At 33.8% G+C, this 14,082-nt stretch overlaps 1 non-coding gene across 1 annotated transcript; it reads left to right on the plus strand.

Moving 5' to 3' along the window:
• The first annotated feature begins 1,048 nt into the window (after positions 1-1,048).
• Positions 1,049-1,121, plus strand: Trnaf-gaa. Its single transcript has one exon. It is a non-coding gene; the product is annotated as a tRNA-Phe (tRNA).
• The last annotated feature ends 12,961 nt before the right edge of the window (positions 1,122-14,082 follow it).

The following is a 14,082-nucleotide window of genomic DNA, read 5'->3' on the forward strand; positions in this document are numbered from 1 at the left end:
ATATATATATATATATATATAGTGTAAGTTTAATAAATCTGTACACAGCCTTAAAATATAAATGTTTAACAAGACTTCTTTGTTTGAAATTTACTTTTTACGATGGAAGTATTGTGATGGAAACAGGATTTTTTCCGGGTATTTGCCATCGTTAAGTGAAACAAAAATACGTTTCGAGATCTGCAATCTGATCTCTTCTTCAAGTGAATAACTAACCTAATACATAATTACAAACTAGGTTTAAATAAATAAATCATACCAAAGCGTTGTGACACGCCTAAGTCAGGAATCACAACCACCATGTTGTGTGTCAACTTCACTAACTCTAAAACATGCTCTTAATAAAAACCATACACACAAGTTAAGTTAACAAAACTTATTTATATGCTTTTTCTATCTATATTTTATAATTTTGTAAAGGGAAGAAATTTTTTATACTAGTAAAAACTAGTTAATAGTAGTTTGTAAAAGAATAATATTAAATATTATTCTAAAGAAAAATATTTAGGTTTTTCCAAGGAAATATGTACGAGTATGGAAAGAAAATACTAAAAATGAAACAAAATTCATATTATTTAATTAAAAATTATATATAAATTGATAACAGAAAAGGTTAATATCATAAATGATTTTTCTTTTAAGTTCATTTTTCAAGTTCAAGCTGTAAATGTAAATACATTTAAAATTGTTCTTAAATTAACTAAACATATGATGTGTTGTCACAATACAATGTTTACAAAGAACATTTAATTAACAAATGACATTTACTATCTGCTGAAGAAGCCAAAAAGGATGTTTTCAATGCTAAAGGGGCAAAGTCCGAAGGAAACTTTTTAAATTGTAAATAGGCCTATTTGTTAACCAGGGGCCGTAGGCATGTCCTTGTAAAATTTCCATACAATCGGTCAAGTATTCTTTACATGATTGATTAAAAGATAGAGACCATTAGATTTCTATGCAATAGTTTCGATATCTGTAATACAAATTTAGATTTATTGTTTTTGTTCATTTATATATACACTGTATATGCCGTAAGCAGTTTTAAGCAGCCGAAATAGCTCAGTTGGGAGAGCGTTAGACTGAAGATCTAAAGGTCCCTGGTTCGATCCCGGGTTTCGGCATTTTCTTTTTGTTTACTATCGTAAAATATATCAGCCAAATACCATAGCGCCATACACACACCATCATCGAACTCGGAGACATTTCATTTGTGTTATATCGTGCGGACAGACAGACAGACAAAGATTTTTTTCCAGCCCCTCGAGTATATATACTTCCCTAACTTTCATCAAATATCATTTATCTAAGGAAAATTGTTTTTATTGTTAAAAATTAATAATAATTATCATGGTCTTGCAATTTACTAAGCATATTAATGCCGTCGGAATTATTTACTGTATACATATGTTTATAGTAATTAGAGGTTTGTTTAAAATAAGACTTGCCCTCTGGAAAATACATTCTGTTGCAGTTCACAGTATCAGTCGGTTTTACAGCCATAAATAAGTACATCCTCGTTTTCTAAAAGTAATTATTGACTGTGATCTAGTTAAGAGGAGTCTTTTTAACAAAAATATAAAACTATATAATGATATACCTCTACATAAACTGATCGTAATTTGGTTGTCAGGTTAAGTTAAAATGAGTTTCTTTTGAAATATGAATGACATTTTAAATTAGCTGTGGATTTTTTTTACATTTTTGTATTTGAATATAACTTTTCTCACCGTAAAACGATGGTAATACTTCATATAAAAATATAGTCAGAAGAATATAGATTATTAGTTTGAATTTCACAACTTAAACTTCACATTTAATTAAATATACACACTGAAAATACAACGGCAGTGGTAATAATATATTATTATATATAATGATAGCAAATGTATAAAATTATACCACTCATCTTCAATAAAATACTTAAAACAAAGAATGCAATGGTAAGAGGAGATATAAAATTCTTTTCAGTTACAAAATATTAGAATTTGTTACAGATCCTTCGTGTAAAGTTTGTTATTGGAAGGTCTGAAAAGGTGAGGATTTTTGAAATTTGCCATCGTTATTTGTTACAAAAGGTATCACACAACATTTCTAGGATTGGAATCTATTCCCTTCGTCAGGTGAACTGTATTAATCGAACAAAAATAAAGAACATAAAAAAGAAAATAATTATTGAAATATACCAGAAAGTTGCTTTGAGTCCAGTCCAGGTGTTATCACTGCACACGACGCAAGTCCCGAGCACAAGTTACAGAATTCAAGAGCACAATCACACGTCACACCAGCACAGGCGAAAATGGGATACTAACAAGAAAATCAATGTTGGTTGGTACTTCAGCACCGCGTCCTGTCATCTGAAACAACGTTATGTTTTATGTATCAATACGCCCCCCACCCCGTATACCTTTTGTAACATATAACGACGGAAAATATCCAAAATCTTATTATTCTTTGTTATTGATTATTATATTAATAACTTAACGACGAGAACAGTATAAATCAAATAAAATATCACACCTTAAGTGTGAACTACGTTTTCAGTATACGTCCTTAATAGATACAGCTTATTGCAACACTGGGTCAGTGTCAAATCCCACTAACTGGAGTGAAAGATTTAAAATTACAGTGAACACAGAATGGTACAAAACAATAGACAACACTTCAGTTACCAGAAGAGGTTTGATGTTTTCCAAAGCAACATTAAAGTTAACGACGTGGAAAGATAAAAAGTCGGGTGTAACCAGTGGTGTAGTGCCGAATTTAGCTGTGCCGGAGCGACCATGGTGTAAGTGTAAATAAATAAATAATAGGTGTGCTACCGCGCAGATTCCCCCCGCCCCCTCGCACAGGTCGGGCGTTCCGACGGCGGCGTTACATTTGCAGACTTCCACTTTTTCCACTGTCGTTTTACCCACTTAAACTAGAGCGATTGTAATAAATGTTATATATTCTGGTTCATTATTAAATGTACTTTATAACAGTAGTTATTTCATGGTGAAAACTGTAATATAAATATATTATACTTACACCATGGGAGCGGCGAGTTGCTGGGTATAACAATACAAATCTTTTTGATTATTAATAAAGGACGTTTTATTTAGTAAACTAGGCTAACATAATTTTTAATGACAAACAGATAAACTATGGTTTTAGACTTACTTTGAAAAATTACTGTGCTAATACATTATTGTAGCCTGAAAAAGAATACCGTAAAAGTGCATTGTAAAAACTATTAAATATTGTAAAAGTAATATTTTTACATATTTTCAACGGTAACACGAACATGAATATTGTGCGATAACCTCTAAAGTATGTCCCAAAATTCCTCTCCTTTTCCATTCCCATTTCCTTTCTTTGGAGGTTCTGCTATTCTTGTTTGGGTGTCGGCTGCTGAACGATGTCTTCTTAGCCATGTCATGACATAGGGGTCAGGCTTCCATCTGCGGAGCGGGGGACCTTGGAGTTTTAAAAACAGTAGGGCTGAGACATGACTTACTGTCAATGAGTTCCTTAATGGTGTGAGTATGTTATTCATACTGCTGAACCCTCTTTCACAGTCAGCGGAACTACAGGGTATTATTTTAATGCATTTTATAAGCTCTTGCAGTCCATCAGGTACCCGCCTGCTGTTGTCCAAGTAATCCCTGTAAGCAGTCACAGCTCTGTTGATGTTCAACTTGAAGCGTTTGCATAGCTGCTCCGCTTGAGTTTGGCCAAACCCAGGTTGAATATCAGTAGGCCAGTATTCGGGTTCCAAAACTTTTAGTTGCTCTACAAACTCCTCATTCTTGACAATTTCTTCGCCTAAGCTAGCGGTAAACATTCTCTTCTTCAAGTTGCTGATTACACTAGAAATCAACTGCTCACCATTAAATGATACGATTTTAGGGTTTTCATTTATCTTTACAAAAGCAAAACAGTCTTCCCTCATGGCGACTTGTGCCTCCAGAACTCTTGTCAATGGTTTTTCTTTCAAAGATTCCAGATATCTGATTGATCTATGAATCAGTTTGTCAGCAAATACAAGGGACGTGCTTCTGTTTTCCAGACTTTCAGACAGCAAAGCCATTTCAGCAAGAATGTCATACATAAATGCTAAGTTTAACAAAAACTTATGGGAAGTCAGCTTCTTTAAGAAACCATTATATTTGCATCTATCAGTGGATGTTCTCTCAGGATCAGCCATTGCTTTAGAGAAGTGGCTGGCTAAGGCTTGATAACCAAACCGTACGGCTGAAACAGTACGAAAACTGCTTGCTACCCACCTCGTTTTTAAAATTCTGCCGAGTTTATTCATTTCAATATCGAGCTCCTGTGCACATTCTTTTAACTCTAGCTTATTCTTTGGATATGTGCTGTACAATGAATAAAGTTTATCCATGAATTACTGGAAATGGTTAACCCCGGCTACTTCACTTATGGCATTCCCAATAGACAGTTCCAGTCTGTGATTCATACATTGCCATATGATAATATTAGGGTAAACAGAAAAAAATCTCCTTGCTACACCTGAGTGCTTTCCCAACATAGCGTTCGCCCCGTCGCTTGTAAAGGAACCCAAGTTTTGTTTTAAGTACTCGCCATTAAAACCATATCCTTCAAGGCACTGGTGAACACTGTTAAAAACTGTCTCAGCTTTTTGATCAGAAAGCTCGACAAAGTCCAAAAATAAAGTACCTGGTGGTTTATCCTTGCTAAATTCACATTTTAAGTATACAATGAGGACGGATTTAGAACTAATGCTTGTGGATTTATCAATAATTATTGACAGTTTTCCAGAAATTTCCTTTACTTGTTTCAAAATGCGCATTTTCATTTCCTTTGAAATATGATATATTATTTTGACCGCGCTATACCTTGAATGAAGGCCTACGCCGACATCTAACCCATTTAGTTTTTGTAGCTCAAGCAATCCGAAATGTTCGCTGAACGGACGGTCGTTTTGAGCAATAAAATATGCCGATCTAAACACAGCCTTAGTTGAATCCAGCTGAGCTTGATTCATTTGATCAATTACTTGTGGCATCGAACGTTTGTTTGATTTGTCAATAATTGTTTGAGCGATTTTGTGAGCTTTCGACTGTTTATGTTCAATAACCTTTTTCCTCAAAGATTTGAGTTGATTTGTTCTATTTGAGCCATGAAAAAACTTTGTCCGAACGCCACTCATAAGAAAGCGAAACATGTTCTTTTTTGTAGGCTCCCAAATTACCGACTTCAAAACAAATTTTACAGCCTAATTTACCTTCCTTTGAGTCTATCCAAGGAAAAGCCGCCTTCTCTCTCTCCCACATATCTTCTGTCCAAATTTCAGGCCACTTTGTTCTGTGGGGGGGGGTCATCTGCTCGAACTTTCTTTTCATTAGGCTCAGGCTCAGCGAGGTTACTTATTTTAATTTTAGCTTTTGGATTTGATGTTCCGGGAACTGGATTTGAGTCAGTCATATTAGGGGCACTAAAAATGACGTTATATATTTTTGTTTAGGTTTTGGTTCCATCACTTCACAAAATTCACAAACTAATAATTAAAAAATTAGTAATAGGCTTTCACAAATGTATTATAGAGGACTCAACTCAAACAAAACTAACAGTTTATACGGTACGCTGTTTGAACTCAACCACTACGACTAAGACTTTCGACGATAACAGCTTAATACAAGCACTCACAACAACATAAGAGATCGCGAACGCGAATAACAAGTCTCGACCTGTCTGTGTAAGTATACACTTCCTGCAGTTAGTATGAGATGGATGGGCGGGGTGGTGTGGCACACCTTTCATGGGAGGGGTAGAGGGAGAGTGAGAGAGCGTCCTGATTTTTATGAAGGCGCTACTTGCGAGTTGCAAGAGTTGTCTATTGCACAGCGCCTACAATTACCTTGATATCACTCAACGGACATATAAGTGATGCGGGTTTGTTCTGGCCTTTTTATTATCCAGCGACTCGTCACTTTTTACAAGAACTCTAGATGCTATGCCGGAGCGACGCTCCGCTTCTTAAAGCTGTGCCGGAGCGCCGCTCCAGATCGCTCCGGCCCCACTACACCACTGGGTGTAACAAGACCAGTTTAGAGCGGCGCTTTACTAAACGACTGCTGGGTCCCAATGTTTGTGTCAACCTACAATGAAACTTTCGAAGGTGTATGTAATATTCGAATAAGATATCATGGGTTGACATAACAATAATAAATCAAACCATACATTCTACGACTGTGTATGACGTCATAGAGCTGTAAAGTACTTGTATCTTACATTACTGCAAAAGGTCAAGAGAAATTCCAATATTCTATTTCCCAATAATGAATATTTTGTAGTCACGAACAAAATTTGTTTTAGCCACAATTTATTAAGAGTAAGTAATAAATGTTAAGAGTATGCATGATGCCTTTAAATATTACAAAAATCCATGTTAACTAATTATTATCATTTGGATTTGGTTGTATCTACAATGTCGGTAGTTGAACATTTCTTACACATTCATGATGCCTCTTTAAAGCACAACACAACTATGGTAGTTTGCCATTGTTTTGCCATAGTAGCCTCTATTTTACGCGTTTGTACATAATATTTATAATGGCCTTTATTTTTCATATTGTCTTCTTATTGACTGATCTTATATTAGTTTATTAATTAGTCAGATCATATAAAATGAAGGAAAAATGAGAAATTCTGTTTTTAAACGTTTCATGTAAATTTTTAAGGTAAATATTGAGTAATGTACTGTATACACAAATTAACCAAATACCACAAGAATTGATTGCGCAAATTTAAATTCCATCATTCATCACAATTTTAAGTTGTTGTGGTTATTTGTAATATAATATGAGGTACAGGAGGCTCCTAGGTCAAATATATTTGTGTCCTCTAAAATGAAACTTGTTCTGATACTTGTCCCATTTCTGCCAACATAGCAATTAAATAATTTAGTGCGAACAGGATATGAACAAATTTCACCTGAGGATAGTTCTACAGTTTCTTTAGAGTCAAGAAGCGGGAATTCATCCTGAATTCTACACTATTATTTTCGAGGTCTTACAAACTGGTTTATTAAAAATGGAATAAAACTGTACATAGCAAACTTGAGCGGTTATGTCTTGGCATAAATTTAAGTTATAAAAAAGCCGATGCGTATTTGGTAAAGCTTCCATTCTTTTCCACGCCAATGGCATAGTGTAGCGGGGTACAACGGTTATCGGAAGATAACTGGATCACCCAACGGCTGCTACTGCTGCTTGGATGGTGACCGCTGAGCGACCCTGTCCTTTTAAGCAACCCGCCTGTCCAGCCGTTGTTGGTGGTCGGAAATCACCTTTAAGCCGTTGGTTCCCAGGTTGGCTTTTTGGTTCTAACTTCGTCTGATAAGACATCTTTACTTCACGAATCCTACTCTCAAGTCCCAACAAAAACTGAAAAATCAAGCGTCTAAAAACTCCCCTACAGCACTTGTATGGAACAATTGAAAAACATTAATGCAGTTACATAGTAATGAAATAAATGAAATAATGGCATTTCATTTTTACACTCCGTAGAACTTTTCATATTATATAAAAAAAAGATTTAAATAATCATACTGTTTACTGTGCCATATCATTATCACTCCTGATGCTACAAAGTAAGGACTAACTAACTAAGATTTGACACAAAGGTATTTTTTTATACATAGCTCTTATACTAAATTTTATCCAAATATGTAGTAATTACTGCAGGTAATACCTAATCTGTAACAACACGAGGAACAGAATGTACAAAAGTTAAAGTTACTCATATACACTCTTAAGCTCAAGAAACCTCCACACCACTCACGAAATGATTTTCCCTAGTCGTTCATAGTCTTGATTGCTACATCTATTTAACCTCTACTCTTCTTCAAGACAACGAACAGCTTCTTTATAAGGATCTGTAAAGGATCAACCAATTATACAGAGTGTCCCGTAACTCTCTCTTGGCAAAGGTATATAATAATATTATTGCTCAGGTCAAGACAAACACTTACCACCAAAATAATTAACAGAGTTATTACGGTCTGTTTGGTATATTTTAAGAGCTTCTGGAAGTAAATAGCAATTGAGTAGTTCTTCTTGACCTTAATTCGATTTTTGATGGAGGCGAAAGTGTCTGAACATTTATCTATTACGCGTTTCTAATTAAAACCAGATTGAATTATATGGAAGGTAAACCACTAAATTTCAAAAATTAAAACACCCAATTCTTGGTGTATTTTTACATAGAGTAAATTAAAATTGTTTACACATTTTAATCTTTATTTGGTTATGTTAAAGTAACATCCAATACCTGAGAAAAGTAAGGTTAACAGGAATACTATCACAAGCCTTTGATGATGTAATAATGTACGAGGATTAATTAATCCCAGGATTTTATCGTCAAAGTTAAAACCTATCCTTTGGCGTCATTTAAAGTGGCTTCATTTTAGCAAGTAAGAGAGAAGATATGCCATCTTTCGTGCACTAAAAACATTATACCCTAGAGGTACATCAAAGGTTTTACTTTAATTAACTTTGAAATAAAAAGGATACGGTTTTCTTTAAATATTTTAGTAAATTGATATTCTTAATAATCTCATTGACTTCATAGAACTCTCCATTTGATTACAGATAGAGTGTAGCCTACTAACGTTTCTAAGCATTACAGTGTGTATGTTCGGAAGAGCGACTGAAAGAACTGAAAATGTGTACTTATTAGGTTGATTTTGAATACAATGAATCCGTTTTTACAATTTCCATCATAGAACCACTTTGCAAAGTTTATATAAATATATATATAATAAACATTGAATCACAAAGAGTACTTGCTCCGCCGGGACTCAAACGCGGATCTCTCACTTGCCGGGTAAGTGCGCTATCACTACACCACAGAGCCCTTACGATTCTATTATTTTGTATTCAGCCGTTTCTGTCACATACGTGTTTAAATATCCAAAATATTACAAGATCGGAAGACCAGGTCAAGAACTTTTTAAGGAACAAAACTGGGCATTAGTCTCTATCCACTACGAGAAAGCATACTCGTAAGTTGGCTAGGCCTTTTGATTAGCCCTTCTTCAAAATCCAATTCTTTTAATTTGTATTTCCCTTACATAAAACAATTGAGGTATTTATTATATTCCTTTTTAGTTAAAGTATACTTAAAAAAATGTATTCATACACCCATTATATACATATAATATAGGATGTTACATAATCGACGGATGTAGCACTCTTTGCAATTCAGTCATTATTTAAATTAATATAACTGAATTTGGTAAAAAAATACAACGCAAGTGGTATTTACAAAAACTTCATTAACAGCGAATCAGTTATAAAGACTTAAAATCACGAATAACTATATAGTAGCCGGGGAAGAACTTGGCAGCTAGGAAGTGGTATTAGGTGTCAACCTATTATCATTGCATGGATTGAGAACTATTTTATAGATCTATATGTAGTAAACCACGGCTTTACATGGACATCGAACTTTGTAAAGATCGACCAAGGTGACGGGAAAGGAGCGATAAGTTAGTGCGAGAATGTCCACTTATAAATACAATCAGATAAGTTGTTTACTTACCTCTCTCCTAGCTAAAATTAAAACTATATAAGTTTGTTGGTGTTCACTAGAATTCTTTATTTTTAGAAACTCGCCTTGCGCACTGTGCAATTCTGTTGTTATATTCTCGGCATTCAGCCGGAAAATATTCACTCATACATTTGGTTTATTAGGTACCAATCTATTTGCTTGTAAATTTCCCGTTTTACCGTCACAGTTTCGCCTTGAATTGGGCATTGAAAATAATAAGCCATTTCATTTTAATTTATCCAGTGAAATAAAGTTTTGTAATAGTGGTAAAGTGCAATTTAAACTGAACAAAAAAAAATAACAGTAACTTGATCTCAACTGAAAAGCAAACACTTAATGACCAGGAACAACTTATTTACAATAACTATTCTATCAATAGGTTTTAGTTATAACACATTTGCATAGTGAACAAATGATGATAAAGTGCAATAAATGGGATGTAGATCATTATAAGTTACACAAACACGCGCAATATGAGTATATAAAGCATTGAAAAACATCTCTCTCTCTCTCTCTCTCTCTCTCTCTCTCTCTCTCTCTCTCTCTCTCTCTCTCTCCGATGCCAGTGAAGATTCGTAGTGAAAGTGACTTGTTCTCCCGTAGTCCCATCTGTAGCCCTGGAGGCCCTGGACGAGCTGGAAGTACCCTCCCCTGGGATGAAGCCAGGTAAGAACCAAGATCAACGTAGGGGAGTTGGCATCTATCCTCCAATGCACCCTTTATACCTCATTTCTTACCCATCCTTCCGGATGTAATAGTTCTCAATCAATGTTTTGTGAATCTCTTTCTCGACGTTACATTTTTGCCTCCGAATCGGATTTTCTATGTCTCTCCGAACTTAACAGACTCATTAAATGACAGATAACTGGAACAATTGGCTTTAACTGGAACAGGCATGAAATTTACTTTTAGAACTGATGGCAAGTAATTCTTTTCGTGTTTGGTTTATTTACAATAAATAATTACAATACTGATACTGCAGGATATAAAGCAAGCCATTCCACTAAACCGCACAAGAATTTAATGTCGACTAGAGTAATTTATGCTTTCAACCATCATTAATGACGGTTAGGTGGATCATTTCGTCTTCCACCTGTGCAACTGCTCTTCTCACAAATGTTTATTGATGCCCGTACAAAAGACATAACCACTGAAGTGGTTAATTTTACAAAAAAAGTGTTGTACATATGAATAGCTAGGGAAACGTAGTTCAAGGTGAGTAAGGGACAGAACCATACTTTTTGTGAATTGGATTCAAAAGTGCTTCTAATGATAAAATTCAGACAAATCTGTTGCAACTTTTTCTAGTCGCATAGCTATCAGACCACGCCTTCAGATAAGATACAGACTTTATCGACAAAAGGTGACATTGACAATTATTCAACTATGTACGCATAAGCTGGTATTATCAGCACCACCATCCGGGTTTTTAGTTAACAAAAATATTTCAAAAAGATTTCTGAATATTAAAATTATTATGGTATTTTATGGGTCCATAGGAAAAGAGACAAATATCGGTGTATTTTAAGTCTTTCAATCTATTTTACCGCATACATTTCTTAAACTTATTTGTTTCCAAGTCCATATTGTATTAATTTATTATACTTCCTAGTAGTAACCATAATTTACAAAGCAAAGGAATTAATGACTAGATCATGGGAATACACAATACATTAGTTTCTGTAAAAATGGACTGTTAAGACCGGTATTGTATTAAATTATATGTAATTAATTAAATTAATGTGTTATTCTTAACTCATTTACATTAAATTTGCGATATATACTAAGGTTTTTAATGATAAAAAAGTGAAAACGATGACCATTGTTTTGATAAGTGTTAGTGAATATTGTGTATTCTTTATCCTAACTTTGAGTGGTATAATAAGACATTCTTTAACTTGCAATTATGAAATGGGGTTAAATCTTAGAGTATGCTTCAGATAACCTGGACTGTGGTTGGCAGCATTGTGGGTAGTATAATTTCGTGTGTACCATTATTTAACAGGGGACCTATTTTTGTCTCTCTGTCACGATACTGATTACCAAACTCGTTGCAAAGAATAAAGAACTTCTAAATTTTTCAAAATATAGAATAGAAAAGAAGAAAACTGGAAAAGTGATTACCGTTTACAATTCCCTGAAAAGATGTCGGCCACTATGTGGAGAGCCGCTTTTATTCAACAGGAAACTGGTTTAGCAGTTCCCTCCTAACTAAAAAAGGATATTTTGTAATGTCCTTTCTCTAATATAATCTCATTTAAATATTCAAATATCCCTCCTCATTCCCTCATTATTTTTATGCTTTAACTGACCATCGAATAGTACCTTTCATAGCCAAAGAATTCGTCAACCATAAACGTACACTCGTGCACATTATACCACATAATCATATCAAAAGGAAAAGTTAAATAATTTATTTCAGTTTTACAACTTTATAAATAGCCGTTCACTGCCAGAACTGAGAAACAGAGACAAATGTTCATCCAGAGCACTGGTCCAGACAATAGAGTTCACTCAGCTGTAAACTTGTAAAGTTGGCCCAATAAATTAATGATTCTCAAGTTTCACCAAAGCTTTGAATCTCATCGGCTGTGAAATCTGTTCTTGCCATTGGCAGTTGCCTTTATTTCACAGAAGATTACTCTTGGTCAAACTCTTTTATAGCAGTTAAGATTATTAATTGTTCAAGTCCAGCGCGCGTGTATTTCCTGCTAGGCTTTAAAATCTTGCTAGCATACTTAAGTAGTAATTACACCGTTATTACTAGTTAAGTATATACTTAATATGCTTACACTTGTATATTACGTAGACGAATGAAATTTTTCTATTTACCCATTTAATATGAATTTCGATTACACAAATGGGTGTTGCAAGCCCATGTCCTAGCCCGGTTTATGTTAAGTTTATTTTAACTTGTAATATATATATATATATATATATATATATATATATATATATATATATATACATTATAATCATGTGTATGAGAAGGGTGCTTAAAATACATTACCAGATTTTAATTTAAGATACTCTAAAAATATGTATTGTCCTACACCTAAAAAGTATTGTCAAATTTTGATTTAAGATTTTAATTTTTGATGATTTAAAAATCATCCGTGATCACCCTAACCTTTTTTATCAATTTAATACAAAGCATTTCATTCAAGATATTTGCAGAAAACCCATCCTGTAACTACACATGTAACTAATATCTTAGGATCCTATAGCCAATTTTCATTCTATTAGTCACAATCTGGTTTTAATTGGAAACTGAAGACGAATTTTCCCTCAAAGAAAAATCCAAATTTTCGGCTGTTCTTATTTTTGCGGAAGGGGAATTAGGAGGGTATCTAAATGGTTAAAAATACGAAACTATAATTGTTCTTAGATTACATTTATTCTAGCTTTTTATACTTAAAATCTATCCTGAGGCACATAAATAACAGTTTTATCACCGAAACGTAGATAAAAACTCTGATTTTTTTATTTTAGGGTCTGTATATAGTTTTCTGATACTGATCTCAATATATTTCCATGTATAACTGTTTATTCTAAGGATATCAACGTAAGAAACACGTGTTTTGAGAAAAAAATTTATTTCATATCTCCACTTTTTAATACTCTCCCATTTCCATCTTGGACAGATAATTGAAGGTATTCCCATTAAGGTTTTCCTAGCAAAAAGATCGTAAAATTAAAAATCAGAAAGACTCATCTGCACATGGCACGGAATTTAAAATCTAATAAGCTTAACTTACACCTGTATACTATATCCTAACCTGATTAATTAATTAATTTTTAATTAATTGATTTCATGTCATGTGTTTGTGTGTGTATGCCTATACTGTTTTTTTGGGTTTTTGAGTGTGCACTTGACAATGCCGTGATCGAGAAAAACATGTTACGCTAGGAATAAATTGGATTGATCAATCTGTGAGTAAATAACATAAGATTTATATAAGCGATCCCAGAACCAGGCCGAAATAAATACGTTGGAGATAGTTTTGTGTCGTACAATTATCCAATTATCTATATTGCACGGTAAATTATAGTTGCAGTATTATCAATATAACTAAGAACACAAACTAATGAATAGTTATTTTAAAAATTATTATTTCCACTAAAACAGTTTACTTTTAACGATATTCAAATATAAATCAAGCAATAAGAAACTAGCAAAGTAAGTAAGAGAAGAGATGTTTTGTATTTTTAAGAGACGCAACAGAATTCCTCCCTGTCTCAGTGGAACCAAATATCAACGGGAAATTACTGCCATAACCGGAAATGGGGTTTGTAAAACTTAATTTAGTCAAGTTTTTATGAGGGTAACTTACCTCAGTACATTACAATATTGCTGAGCGAAATTAAAGTTTCTCAACAAAAATGGACGTACTTTTAGTTTACAATTAATTATTGTTTCATTGACACAGCGCTAGCAGACATTGTCGCAAGAAGTATCTTAAAATTGTTATGGCTTAAAATGAATGGTAATGAGTGTTAGCAATAAAT

This window comes from Homalodisca vitripennis, chromosome 6 (assembly GCF_021130785.1).
Source record: "Homalodisca vitripennis isolate AUS2020 chromosome 6, UT_GWSS_2.1, whole genome shotgun sequence".
In the NCBI taxonomy this organism is placed as follows: domain Eukaryota; kingdom Metazoa; phylum Arthropoda; class Insecta; order Hemiptera; family Cicadellidae; genus Homalodisca; species Homalodisca vitripennis.